Raw genomic sequence first — 15,713 nt, 5'->3', positions numbered from 1 at the left:
ATGAAATAATTATAAAGAACGGTTTTGTGACAGGTACCGCGCTCATCAGTTTTCTTTATATTGTCTTCCTTCCTTTGTCACAGACACGCTAGCAGCTAAATACATGCATTCCATCACACGTATTCCATTGTACAGACGAGGAAACAACAAAAGGCTCAGAAAGATGAAGTAACTTGACAAGGACCTACTAGCCATTTTGAACAGAAGGTTTCTACACTTTCCATGGCACTTCACAATCCTGATACCATACATTAGGAAGCGCAGCACATAAATAGATATCCTGCCACAATATAAATACATACATGTGAGCACTGTTTTTATGGATTTTTTAAAAATTGTTTTAATGTTTATTTTTAAGAGCGAAGGAGAGAGACAGAGCATGAGCAGGAGAGGAGCAGAGAGAGAGGGAGACGCAGAATCCGAAGCAGGCTTCAGGCTCCGAGCTGTCAGCACAGAGCCCACTGCGGGGTTCAAACCCACAAGCCGTGAGATGATCTTTGCCGAAGGAGGACACTTAACCAACTGAGCCACCCAGGTGCCCCGGTTTTGATGGATATTAAGCACATAACACGAAGCCACAGTTTCCTGGACTCCTCTAACCAAAGCGCAAACTTTCCACTCATATAAACCACACATCAGTCAATGTGAGTCATAAAACTGGAGACAAACTCTCCATTTAAGTAAGTTGCAGTGGAGATCCACACGTTAGCTTTGACACTTTCCAGTCCAAACCTTACATTTCAATCATCAGGAAAAGGGAAGGGTAGGCTACAGAGTATTTTCTACAAGCCTGCATTCCCAAAAGCAAAAGGGAAGGGGAAGTAATTGCATGTGATAAGCCCTTGTGACAGGCAGGGCTTCCACCATTTTCAAGGACATGCAAAACTGCTCTGGAGCAGAGCCATGGCCGCGAAATACGTAGAGCCATTTTTGAGTCGACCCACATCCCTCCTCATTTGCTCCATTCACACCACGTGAATTTCTTTCCTGGATGACTGAGAAGATTGGGGCACTTCCAAATCGCAAACTGAGGTCAACCCCTGTAGGGGGAAAGCAGTGATGGCATTTCCAGGGCCTTGCAGTCAGCATCTCGGCACTGTGCCTGGGAGCCTCTTACGGGACACTAGGCATGACACCCGTGATGTGCACAGGTGTATGTGGCAGCTCTAGGGCAGCAAGCAGGCAATTTGGGGGTGTCACCTTTGCTGTGGGGACGCAACTTTTACTTCCCCAGAACACAGGGCAACTCACCCCCGTCGTGCACCCAACTCAGACATCTGATCATACACCCAACACTTCTCCAGGCGTGGGTGAAAGACGCCCATTTCCTGTAAGATTTCTAGGGAGGAACTCTGTTGCCTCATTGAAACCACCTTTGTTTCTTTTTTTCAACCTTCCTTTCAGTTTTTTCACATCCTTCATGAAGTGTGGTGAGCAAGAGTTCACAAATCTAATACAGGTCTGGCAAATTTAGAATCCCATTATAGGAGTCATTCTTGCCCCTTGACTATTAAAAGAAAAGGCAATTGGGGCGCCTGGGTGGCGCAGTCGGTTAAGCGTCCGGCTTCAGCCAGGTCACGATCTCGCGGTCTGTGAGTTCGAGCCCCGCGTCAGGCTCTGGGCTGATGGCTCAGAGCCTGGAGCCTGTTTCCGATTCTGTGTCTCCCTCTCTCTCTGCCCCTCCCCTGTTCATGCTCTGTCTCTCTCTGTCCCAAAAATAAATAAACGTTGAAAAAAAATAATAAAAGAAAAAAATAAAAGAAAAGGCAAGGCCACACTTTCTGTTCCTCTTATTCGCGCAAAATTCAGCAGTGGCAATTTCCTCTGGAGGTTTTATAAAAACGTGCTGCTTCCTGGCAGTTGGAGAGCACACAGGGTTTCCACCTCGCGGCAATACCAAATAAACGCCAATTTCTCTCAAGTACCAGAGAACGCATTTAGAGTGCTTTCTAAGGTTGGACAAAGGACAAAAGTCCTTATTGGTATAAATACAGCATATCCTGTTATTAAAAAGTTTTCCAAAAACAACACTACAGTAAGAGGTGATACAAAGATTAGTCTAGTGAAAAGTGGTCTATGCAAACAACGTAACTATTTATTCTTCATGACTACATTATGCGCTGTATCACAATGTTACTCGTTCTCAGAGGGGGCAAACCTATTCAAAACAAACTGTCTATACTTTTAGGTATTCTTCTCTTTTCTTGGCCACACCCGGCAATGTCAAAAACACTAAAAGAAAGACACAGAAGGCTTCCTAATATAATGGACACATAAAAATACGGTATTATAACAAACTGGAGTAAGCCTGAATTTTATTATAAAGTACATTCTTCCCTGTCCAGTATGTTCAGGAAGCACAGAACAACAGTTCACCAAGATGTTTTTCTTTTTTTTTTTTTTTTAATTTTTTTTTCAACGTTTATTTTTTATTTTTGGGACAGAGAGAGACAGAGCATGAACGGGGGAGGGGCAGAGAGAGAGGGAGACACAGAATCGGAAACAGGCTCCAGGCTCTGAGCCATCAGCCCAGAGCCTGATGCGGGGCTCGAACTCTCGGAATTAGGAGAACTTGGCCAATTAAAATGCACAAACAACAACAAAAAAATACCATCCTAAGTATCTAACCGTAAGAGTCTTGACAAAAATTAAGGAAAAGAGTCATAACGATGGAGGGATTTGGGCTCTTCCTTCTGTGAGGGAGATTGCTGGAGGTTTCCCCCGCACACACACCTTCCCCACCATATCTACCCTTGGAACCTGGTGGTTTGCTCTCAGTTTACAAGGGAGATGCTCTGGGGACCTCCTTCCCTGGCTCCAACCTCTGTGTCTTCACTAAACTTTAGTAGAGTTCTCTGATGCATGTATTACACCTAGGTCGACACCGCTCTGTACAGAACTCCTCAGTTCTGGAAATAATGCTGACTCTGTGTCCCAGTGTGGGGTGCATGCCCTTTATTCCCCACACCCACCTCCTTGAGAGTCCACTCGGAGGCATTCTTCCCAGGTGCTGACACCTTTTGTGATTTCTCGTCTTCAGAGAATGTCCTACTTTTCTTGTCCCAGTTCCTATCAGCCACTAAGTCCCTCTTGACCACTTCTATGGCGCCCTGAGACTATTTTAGAAGTAGGAACCTCCAGTTCCGCTCAGCTGTCAGCACTACAGAGGACGGCAAGCAGGTTGGCCCGACTGAGATCATTTGCAAGAATGTCCCCCAGCCTAGGGTTGCCAGGTTTGCCACCTGTAGATACAGGACACCAAGTTCAATGGGAATTTTGCATACACAACAATCTTTTCACAGAAGGATATCTCATATAATATTTGGGGGATACAAATTCTAAAAAAATTGATTCATCATTTATTTGATACTCAAATTGTACCAGGAATCCTGCATTTTATCTGCAAAATCTACACTAGCCCCTCAAATACATGGATACCCAGATTCTCTCACAGAATCAAAGAGGACAGCTTATCGATGGAATTAAAATATCACAGCCCAGAATCTTTAAGATTTGCCCTCACCTAGTAGTGGGACCAAATCCTACCATCACAGAGTCTATGATGTGGTAAGAAGCACACTCAGCTTGCTCACTGACCAAAGAGCACGCCCCTTACGTGCCAGTGGGGGTGACAGGGGGATTACAAGTAAGCATGTGGTGTAAGTTTATTTCCCATATTGAGCGGATAAGAATCACCTTGCAGTGCTGGATAACTATAAAGACTACCACATCCTAGAAATTACGGTTCAGCAGGTCTGGATTAGAACCAGGAATCTATGAGTGAGTAAGTGAGCGAGTGAGAGAGAGAGGGAGAGAGTTGAAAGAAGCGATTCACATAATTATTATTTTGGGGGTAAGATTGCTAGATTTACCAATGAATAATTTTTAATATAAGTATGTCCCATGAAAATATTTGGGATATATCGGTAGGAAAAAAAAATATTTGCAGTTTAATGAAAATCCAGATTCAACTGGATAGCCTGTAGTTTATCAGGCAACCATGGGGTTTGGAACATATCCACCAGCACAAGCACATCTTTGGATTTTTGCATAATGTGAAAGCTGTATTTTATCGAGATCTTCAAGCGATTAAGAAACGCATGAAAGTTTCCTAAGTGCAGACCGAGTTAGTGGTTTCCAATGTGAAGCCTGGCTGCACACTGGAATCACGTGGTGAAACTTGTTAACTCCACATGCCTGAGACCAAGGCCAACCCAAGTGACTCAGAGTGTCAGAGGATGAGGCCCAGGCATTGGTATCTCAACCCAAGATGGCGGCCCACCGGTACAGGTAATTCCACCATTGTACTTGAGCCGATTGCATCAGAGGAGGAAGGTCTGGCACTCAAGAGCCTGTACATTACAGCAGCACCAAGCAATCTGTCACAGATGCAAATTCTTGGGCACAACCCAAGACTACCAGGCACAAACCTCTGAGGTGATGGGGCTGACCCAGTAACCTCTGTTTAACGGGCCTCCAGGCAATACTGGTGCCCACTCAGCTTTGAGAACCACTGGGTTGCAATCAGACTGCCTCTAATCCAAGTTCTGCCATTTCTTTTCCATAATCTTGACCAAGTTCCTCGACCTCTAACCTACCCGGTCCCAGCCAGTTTGGAAATGGCGGTAATACATCCGGGTCCTTGGGAAAATAGTAAGGTAGTTTTGTATAGCGCTCAGTACACTAAAAGGTCTCTGCTGGCAAAATCTCAACCCAGCACTTGGGACAATACAGGATTTTGGGGGGGTTATGCAGGAATAGGTGGCTTTATTCACTCTCTAAATAGAAAAAGGGCGAAAGGCTCAGTCTTCTATTCTTCAGTCTGGCAGGAACAGGGCAATAAGGGGCTGAATCAAGCCAGTTATACCTTCTTACAAGGTCACGAGTTGAGTTCAGCTGTTCTCAAAGCTGCTGAAAACATCAGAAAGTTTTACCCGGGGAGCCAATAACCCCAGCTGTGTGTGATGCTGGGTACAGAGGGCCAGTCTCCACTGGTCTCAGGCCACGCCTTGAGATTTCTTGCAACCACAACGTTCTCTCGCTTCAACCTGAGATCATGGTTGTGTGAACCACTTTCAAACACTTAGCTCAGCCGTAAAAATAGCGACCTACATTGCGAAGGCTATTTCAGTCAGTCCAGAAATTCCCGACCGATGACTGAACTGGTTTGCAACTTTGTGCTTCTTACATCTATTGCTTGCAACGGACTGAAAATGTCCTGGACAAAAAAGATCTTCACAGATGATATGAAGTGAGAGTAGCCATGAAGTACACGTGCATGTCTCTGGCCCTGGACCCAATCGTGATGGCAAATCTGTCCAAGGAGAAGGCAGGCTCTTAGAAACCACATGAAGGCCAATACAGTGACCTGAGTTCTTAGAAACACACCTCAACATCAGAGAAGGGCATAATGTTGGCGACAAGGAAGGTGAGGTCTGGTTCCAAAGTCCTGACTCAAACAGATTCAAATGGTGCCACTCAGAGCCACGTAGTGGTTACAAGGCATGCAGTGCACAAGACCCGGCCCCCTCCACAAAGACCAAGTGACAACAGCGCCCCCGCTTAACTTATGAACTTGTTGGGAATAAGAAACAAAATGATGGGGGCGCCTGGGTGGCTCAGTCGGTTAAGTGTCTGACTCTTGATCTCGGCTCAGGTCAGGATCTCATGGTTCACGTGTTCTAACCCCAAGTCGCACTCTGCACCTACAGTGTGGAGCCTGCTTGGGATTTTCTCTCTCCCCCTCTATCTCTGCCCCTCCCCCACTCTCTCTCTCTCTCTCTCTCTCTCTCTCTGCCCCTCCTCTACTCCTTCTCTTTCTCTCTTTCCCTCTCAAAATAAATAAATAAACTTTAACAACAACAACAAAAAGAAACAAAACGATGAATGTACAATTCTTACCACATTATTGGATAGATACCTGGTGCTCAAAACACTTCGGTTGAAAACCAAACAAACAAAAAACGCCAAGCATTCTCAGTGTTTCCACTTAAAGTCAAATTAAGGAAAGCAGAGGGTGTCTTTCCATCAGAATGAAAGACTTCAAACCCCAGGTGTGCCAGTGAATAGCTTCACGGCTTGGGGTAATGGAACCAAGGGGTTGGCCTCTCTGGGTTGTATTTCTGTGCGTAAAAATAAAAACACCAACATCCAGCTCTCAGTGATGTCACACACATGAATGAGCTATGCAAAGTCCTAAGGTACAGTCGCTGACTCATTGAGAACAGTCTCATCAAATGCTGTTGTTATAAGCGCTTATCATCGCAAGGAAGGTAATTTTTGTATTTGATTTTGGAGTTTCAAGAGCACTTCTATATACAGAATTTCTTTTGATATTCACTAGTTGGTTTCATCATGCAACAAAATGCCTGCCGAAGCATTAGTGGGGAAGAGGGTACAGCCGCCCAAAAAGCACCCTATGCAGCATTCCTACTGCTTTGACACAGCGAGGAAGGAGCGTGTCTATGCTGAACCCAGGGCTTCCCACCCCAAGTTCCATATTCCTTACACAGTGTCATACTGAACTGTGACTCATGGGCTTATTTATAAACCTGGTAATATTTAGGACCACTGGCCAGAATCAACCTGCATCCTTTGAGAGTGGTGTTGAGAAAGTTATTATTACGTCCATTTCGGATACGGTAAAACCTAAGCCACGTTTATTCGGTTATTCATCCTCGACATATAATGACTTCAAAAATCCAACGAAATCAAATTGTGACCCAGAATTTGATCATCCTTGTCTCTCGGGACTCGCAAGGATTGCTTTCAGAATACCCCAAGGTTATACACTGTTACAGATGATGTTACAAAATATAAAGCATTTTCTCATTTCTATGGCTTTCAGTGGTGGATGCGTTGTAGTTCCCCAAAATCCACAGAACTCCTAACTTCAAATCCTAATGATGCGCAAGCAGGTGATATACAAAGTATCTTGTACACTGACATGACATATGGTTTAAGGTAAAGGAAGTGGAAAGGAATTGGGAGAAACGAATAAAGAATTGTTCCGGGTGAATTCAAAACACTCCACGTTTGGGGGCAGCCTTGATGTGCCCTAACTGGACGAGAGGGGCCCTGTGCTGCAAAGGTTCTTGCCTCCATGGATGAGGACTGGAGAAGTCTTTTCCTTCCAGTTAGTCATGCAGTGTGCTATCTCAGAACATAACTCTCTTCATGCAATCAGGCTTCAGTACAAAAGTCACAGTATTAAACTCACACACATGAGACAAGAACTTTCCATCCAACTGCCCTTTTGCAGATGCATCCGGTGCCAGTGCGTGTGTAGAAAGCTTGATTGATAATCAAAATAATATCAAAGCCTTCCAGACAGAAGTAAAACTCACCCTACCCATCGTTTATAAGATTTCACTTCTGTGTTAACTAGGAATATGAAAAAAAAAATACAGTGAAAAGGGAAAAGCAGGTAGTTAACAACTGATTATTCTTGTCAAACCTCATAAACGGAGAAAATATATAAATTCCAAAGTCATTTTAGTCAAACGGGAGTGTATTCTTAATCAAGAGTTTGCCTGTGCCAAAAGACATTTGGATATATGTTTTGATAACCAAATTTAAACATTTTTCTGATTACTTTCACCTGCTACCCATACCTAGAGTCCCTAAACGTTGCCCAGAGTGGCGGCCATTAAGGGTACCTGTAGGTTTGCCTTCAATTAAACTTCTGATATTTGCGAAGTGCGTTTGCATTCATCTGCTCGCTAAATTCACGAATTCTGCGAATCAGGATGGACAATTGTAATCAGCCCTGTACTACTCAAAAGGAAACAGACACAGACTGGACAAGTCAAGATTGGATCCACTTTTGCTGGAGTGCTGTCATTCTAGCTCAATAGTTCAGAGTCCTAGCTCCCAGGTAAGCATGTGATGTCAAGTGGGCATGCTGAGCTGGGCGAGGGCCTGCAAAGGGGGTCTTTTTCTCCATTCTATCTCTTCTATTCACACTAGTGTCTAGCAAATAAGAGATCCTCAGTGGGAAGTGAATTAATAAGAGGAAACCAAGGTACATGAGGCTTCTAACACAGAATCTTAGGCATTAAAACTGTGGCTCCCTGCCTTCACAAGATTTAGGTGTTTTGGGGGGGAGGTTGGGGGGTGGGGAGTGGGTTTACTCTGCTTGTGTCTTATATCCTGTAATAAAACTGCATTATGTTTGTAAATAAAAATTTATGTTAAACAAAAGAAAATGAGAAAAGGATAGCATTTCATATGGATTTCTGGTGGGTTCAGGGGAGAAATTGAAGAAAGGCAGTAGTGAAAGTTTGGAAACAAGGTGTTAGTGAGGCCATGAGTAAATATGCATGATAATATACTGTTCAGAGAGCATTTCAACAATCCCCTATGGAGAACAATTTAGCAGCTTCTATCCAATTTACAAATGTGTCTACCCTCTGGGCCCCCATCAGGATTGGAGGGATTCAAAAACTATGACACAAACACAAAGTAAAACACTGAGCGCCTATAAAAAACAAAGATTTGCTTTATACTGATCTAAAGGGGAAAATTAAATACAGACAAGATGAAGAAAGATACACAGCTTACTACCATGTCACTAAAATCAGGGAGTTAGGGGTGCCTGGGTGGCTCAGTCGGTTAATCATTCGACCTCAGCTCAGGTCATGAGCTCACGGTTCATGGGTTCGAGCCCCGCAACGGGCTCTGTGCTGACAGCTCAGAACCTGGAGCCTGCTTCGGATTCTATGTCTCCCTCTCTCTTTCTGCCCACCCCCCCCCCCCCCCACTGGCTGGTGCTCTGACTCTCTCAAAAATAAATAAACCTTAAAAAATAAAATAAAATCAGGGAGTTAAAAAAGTTCACCTAAGACTAACCCTTAGAGTCTAGATTCAAACACAATGGCGTTAAAACTTGGCACCACAGCTTTATCATCTGAACGCTATGAATAATCCTAACCACCTTGTAGGACTGTTGTAAGGAACACAATGATCGAGTGGTGAAATTGGGCACCACGGTTATAGCTTGTATGTATAGATGCACATAGCTAATAATGATTGAATATCTAGTATATGCCACAGGCTGTTGAAGGTACTTGCAATGCATCAGTGAACAAAACAGATGCTGAAAATAAGACTCATCAACGCAGGAAATAAACATCCCAATCATCTCATCACATCTGTGTGTGTGTGTGTGTGTGTGTGTGTGTGTGTGTGTGTGACTTAGCATCACATTAAATTTGTATAAGGCTATTGTGTGACTTTTAGACTAATTTACCTAATCATTCCCTGAACACACATATTTTTCATGTTCACAGTCCAGGTCTTTGTTCCTGCTAGTCCCTTGGGCTCAAACACGCTTCTTCTTCTATTCCAACTCCACATACCTTGGCATACCTGTAACACTTGATCCCTCCTCCAAAACTCATCTCAAATGCCACTAACTGCATAAAGCAATCCCTGAATACCCCCCTGAAATGATTTATCTCACTTCCCCGTGATGATTGGAAATAACGGTTTGCACTATAGAGGTGACATCCACGCTACTGAATTACCAATAACTATGTGAATCCTAGACGATAAGCTCCTGAGAGTTGATACAATTTCAAATAAAACACCAAACACTTGTGTCCTAATATATTTATTGCACCTTGAGTTCTTCTCATTTGCCTTGACACCTTGAATAGGAATAATCTCTTCTTTATCTCTTATATTGCCTAGCTGATTGTGATTATCGTAAGGTCAGGGGTGACTCTCCCTCATCTTTATCTCCCTGGACTTCACACAGAACTTGGCCATGGTGGCTGTGCAATACGTACTGTGTCTTAAATGAGCTGGTACACAAGTTTTCCTGTTATGCTTCGTTTACTAGTTGCTTCAAAATTGTACAGATGTGGGAAATTTAGCAATTGCTTTTGGAGGTGGGCAATAAACACATGAAAGCAATAACATAACCTCTTAATATTGCCTTCTGTTGTTGAATGGCCAGGTGGATGTATCTGTGCATGATGAGAATGTACACACAGGGGGTTCATGGGACTCCTAGGCCAACAACCCTCACCTCTCCGGTCAGCAATATTCACCAAGCAGTTCTGTAGAACTGCATCGAAATCTACAACCACTCTCTATCTAAGTATTCAGGGCATAATCTGGCAAATGGAAACCATTTTATAGTAGCATTTGTTTGAACAAACAAATGAATGAATAGCAGTCAACTCTGTAGCGTCCTCCAAAATGAGCAATACGAGTGTGCCCAGGAGAGGCCAGGATTGCAAGAGAAGGACGCTGGAGCCCAGAATGAAACACCTTAGAATCAACGGCCACTTCGTACCTTGACATTCTTTTTTTTTCTTTTTTTTTCTTTTATTTATTTATTTTTTATTTTTTTTATTTTTTATATATGAAATTTATTGTCAAATTGGTTTCCATACAACACCCAGTGCTCATCCCAAAAGGTGCCCTCTTCAATACCCATTACCCACCCTCTCCTCCCTCCCACCCCCCATCAACCCTCAGTTTGTTCTCAGTTTTTAACAGTCTCTTATGCTTTGGCTCTCTCCCACTCTAACCTCCTTTTTTTTTTCCTTCCCCTCCCCCATGGGTTTCTGTTAAGTTTCTCAGGATCCACATAAGAGTGAAAACATATGGTATCTGTCTTTCTCTGTATGGCTTATTTCACTTAGCATCACACTCTCCAGTTCCATCCACGTTGCTACAAAAGGCCATATTTCATTTTTTCTCATTGCCACGTAGTATTCCATTGTGTATATAAACCACAATTTCTTTATCCATTTGTCAGTTGATGGACATTTAGCCTCTTTCCATAATTTGGCTATTGTTGAGAGTGCTGCTATGAACATTGGGGTACAAGTGGCCCTATGCATCAGTATTCCTGTATCCCTTGGGTAAATTCCTAGCAGTGCTATTGCTGGGTCGTAGGGTAGGTCTATTTTTAATTTTCTGAGGAACCTCCACACTGCTTTCCAGAGTGGCTGCACCAGTTTGCATTGCCACCAACAGTGCAAGAGGGTTCCCGTTTCTCCACATCCTCTCCAGCATCTATAGTCTCCTGATTTGTTCATTTTGGCCACTCTGACTGGCGTGAGGTGATACCTGAGTGTGGTTTTGATTTGTATTTCCCTGATGAGGAGAGACGCTGAACATCTTTTCATGTGCCTGTTGGCCGGTACCTTGACATTCTTGAAAGCCTCCTGGTTTTGTAAAGACAACACCACAATTCGGAGGACCCAAATGGAAAGCAAATGTTTTAAATCTAAAGTTTACTGATGTTAAATTATTAGGCCTTGATTAAGTTCCTTGATATGAACTTGCTTTCATTATTTCTGTTCAGGGATCCCTTAGTGGGAAATGGCTCTTCATTCATGGCGAGCTTATAGTCCCAACCGTGATGGTGTCCCTGATGTACCATTTTGAGAAATTTCAATCACAAAGAAAAGTAGAAAGAGTACAGTTAGCCATCCTCGGAATCTTCTCCTAGAGAAGTGGCTCTCAACAAGAGACAATTTTGCCCCCCAGTGGACATTTGACAATGTCTAGAGACATTGTCAGTCACAACAACTGGGGGTGGTGGAATGCGACTGGCATCTAGTGGGTAAAGACCAAGGGTGCTGTTACAGCCTCCCTCCAAGTAAAAAAATATTTCTCCCCTCTCTTCATATATGTGAAATGTTTACTTGAAACATTTGATATTAAATAACAGATATCAGGACACTCCCCCCCCCCCAAATTCTGTAGCATGTATCTCTTAAGAAAAAGGACACAGTCCTTTAAAACCACAATAGCCTAGGATCCTGGGAAGATGGCGGCATAGGAGGACACTGGGCTCACCCCGCGTCCTGCTGATCACTTAGATTCCACCCACATCTGCCTAAATAACCCAGAAAACTGCCAGAAGACTAGCAGAACGGAGTCTCCGGAGCCAAGCGCAGATGAGAGGCCCACGGAAGAGGATGACATGATATTATACATGGAAAATCCGATAGACTCCACCAAAAGTCTGCTACAACTGATACATGAATTTAGCAAAGTTGCAGGATACAAAATCAATGTACAGAAATCAGTTGCATTCTTATACACTAATAATGAAGCAACAGAAAGACAAATAAAGAAACTGATCCCATTCACAATTGCACCAAGAAGCATAAAATACCTAGGAATAAATCTAACCAAAGATGTAAAAGATCTGTATGCTGAAAACTATAGAAAGCTTATGAAGGAAATTGAAGAAGATATAAAGAAATGGAAAAACATTCCGTGCTCATGGATTGGAAGAATTAATATTGTCAAAATGTCAATACTACCCAAAGCTATCTACACATTCAATGCAATCCCAATCAAAATTGCACCCTTCTTCTCGAAACTAGAATAAGCAATCCTAAAATTCATATGGAACCACAAAAGTCCCCGAATAGCCAAAGTAATTTTGAAGAAGACCAAAGCAGGAGGCATCACAATCCCAGACTTTAGCCTCTACTACAAAGCTGTCATCATCAAGACAGCATGGTATTGGCACATAAACAGACACATAGACCAATGGAATAGAATAGAAACCCCAGAACTAGACCCACAAACATATGGCCAACTAATCTTTGACAAAGCAGGAAAGAACATCCAATGGAAAAAAGACAGTCTCTTTAACAAATGGTGCTGGGAGAACTGGACAGCAACATGCAGAAGGTTGAAACTAGACCACTTTCTCACACCATTCACAAAAATAAACTCAAAATGGATAAAGAACCTGAATGTGAGACAGGAAACCATCAAAACCCCAGAGGAGAAAGCAGGAAAAGACCTCTCTGACCTCAGCCGCAGCAATTTCTTACTTGACACATCCCCAAAGGCAAGGGAATTAAAAGCAAAAATGAACTACTGGGACCTTATGAAGATAAAAAGCTTCTGCACAGCAAAGGAAACAACCAACAAAACTAAAAGGCAGCCAACGGAATGGGAAAAGATATTTGCAAATGACATAGCGGACAAAGGGCTAGTATCCAAAATCTATAAAGAGCTCACCAAACTCCACACCTGAAAAACGAATAACCCACTGAAGAAATGGGCAGAAAACATGAATAGACACTTCTCTCAAGAAGACATCCGGATGGCCAACAGGCACATGAAAAGATGCTCAACGTCACTCCTCATCAGGGAAATACAAATCAAAACCACACTCAGATATCACCTCACGCCAGTCAGAGTGGCCAAAATGAACAAATCAGGAGACTATAGATGCTGGAGAGGATGTGGAGAAACGGGAACTCTCTTGCACTGTTGGTGGGAATGCAAACTGGTGCAGCCACTCTGGAAAACAGTGTGGAGGTTCCTCAAAAAATTAAAAATAGACCTACCCTATGACCCAGCAATACCACTGCTAGGAATTTACCCAAGGGATACAGGAGTACTGATGCATAGGGGCACTTGTACCCCAATGTTTATAGCAGCACTCTCAACAATGGCCAAATTATGGAAAGAGCCTAAATGTCCATCAACTGACGAATGGATAAAGAAATTGTGGTTTATATACACAATGGAGTACTACGTGGCAATGAGAAAGAATGAAATATGGCCCTTTGTAGCAACGTGGATGGAACTGGAGAGTGTGATGCTAAGTGAAATAAGCCATACAGAAAAAGACAGATACCATATGTTTTCACTCTTATGTGGATCCTGAGAAACTTAACAGAAACCCATGGGGGAGGGGAAGGGAAAAAAAAAAAGAGGTTAGAGTGGGAGAGAGCCAAAGCATAAGAGACTCTTAAAAACTGAGAACAAACTGAGGGTTGATGGGGGGTGGGAGATGGGTATTGAAGAGGGCACCTTTTGGGATGAGCACTGGGTGTCGTACGGAAACCAATTTGACAATAAACTTCATATATTGAAAAAAATACAATACAATAAAATAAAAAAATAAAACCACAATAGCCTATCAAACTCAAATTTAATATTGACACAATATTGTATATACCCCATATCTATATTTCCCCAATTACACTTCCACTTTTACAGGTTTTCTGTTTGGTTCAGTATGCAAACAAGTTCTATATGCCTTCCATTTAATTATGCTGTCCCTTTATTAAATCATGATGTAAGGTGGCAAAAGTATCATAAATTTGAGACCAGAAAAAATGATGCTGCCTTATCACACCAAAGAAACAACGATGACCAATGTTTGTACATCACACAATAGACTCGATACAAATGAGACTCCCAGAGTTCACAAAGTGCTTGCAGTCCACAAAGTGCCAAGCAATGATAGTGGCCCAACAGAGAGCGTTCGTTGACTGAGCAGGCATATAAGTTGGTGGAAGCCACTTTGCAAGACCATGATACTCGTGTGGGATTAGGACAAGGCAGAAAGGGTCCCAAAGACTCCTCAGATTTTGTAAAGGCAGAGGCCTAGATGAGAACATGAAGTACCAAATTACCAACAAACAGAGTGGCCTAAAATTTATGATGAGGAAAATATACAGTCAGTAGTAAGAGGTCCCAAAATGTTGTATGGCAATGAAGGCAGACAGATAAGAGTGTGGCAACAGCACACAACAGCCGCCCAGACAAGGGCTTGGAAATCAAAGAACATTCCACTTCAACTAGACAGCCCCTCACAGATGTCTTGATGTGCTATGAACCCAGTGCACAGGTTGACTAGGCTGGTCACATTGTCTGAGGAAGGCCAGACACCTATCTGTCCATTTTGTCCTTCCTCTCCCATGAAAGGATCGGAGGTGGCAAAAGAATCTTTGGAAAAGACAGTAAAGAGTTTGCTTTGGCTGAGGAGTTGGGAAAAGGTTTGCCAATCTGGACTACCAGAAGACTCAGAGTAGACACACAAGGCATTCTACAAGCTAAACCTCTACACAAAGAGGTCGTTCCAGTGAATCAACAACCATTCACTGCTACGGACTCCTTTCTCCAAGGTTCTGTGGTCCACCATGTGTGAACTAGCAACGCTATAATATATGGTTCCTACTCTCTGGGTTATAAAGTAGTTCTAGAACTTTTTTCTATTTTAGGCAGCCAGTGCCCCCAAGACACTCAATTGAATCCCTCAATCGTTCAAAACATTTCATTGAGGACTTTCATGTCAGTCACTGTATGGGAATAGGGCTGTGACAAGCAGATAGGATGCTTGCCCACATGGAATTGAGAACACGACAGCCTGAGACATGCAATATATCACAGCTCGCCCAATCAAATTTTCCAATGTGTTGTTAAAACACTTTTGCAAACACTCCTCAATTTGAGAAGCAGATTCCTGTTCACATTTGACATTTTAATGGATGACTCATAACCGAATACTGCTACTCACCAAGCTTAGCCAAATCCAACTGGTGTCCCTCTGAACACCCTCACGAACGGTATATGAAAACATCAAACATTTCCCAAGTTACTTATCCATTCTGAAACTTATACTTTCACTGTTTGTTGAGGATACCCACATATCTTTTGATCAGTTTCCAGTGTTTACGGATTACCATATAAAGTATTTGCTTTTATAGACTGTAGTTTTCTTAACCTTCTTAGCCTTACTTTACGATTTTTTTTTAATTTTTTTTTTCAACGTTTATTTATTTTTGGGACAGAGAGAGACAGAGCATGAACAGGCGAGGGGCAGAGAGAGAGGGAGACACAGAATTGGAAGCAGGCTCCAGGCTCTGAGCCATCAGCCCAGAGCCCAACGCGGGGCTCGAACTCACAGACCGCGAGATCGTGACCTGGCTGAA

At 42.9% G+C, this 15,713-nt stretch overlaps 1 protein-coding gene across 4 annotated transcripts in view; it reads right to left on the bottom strand.

Moving 5' to 3' along the window:
* Nucleotides 1-15,713, bottom strand: part of FRMPD4 (FERM and PDZ domain containing 4) — an 852,065-nt gene that overhangs the window by 188,472 nt on the left and 647,880 nt on the right. The window lies entirely within an intron of this gene.

Source organism: Felis catus, chromosome X (genome assembly GCF_018350175.1).
Source record: "Felis catus isolate Fca126 chromosome X, F.catus_Fca126_mat1.0, whole genome shotgun sequence".
Classification (NCBI taxonomy): domain Eukaryota; kingdom Metazoa; phylum Chordata; class Mammalia; order Carnivora; family Felidae; genus Felis; species Felis catus.
This window is presented reverse-complemented; position numbering and strand designations above follow the sequence as displayed.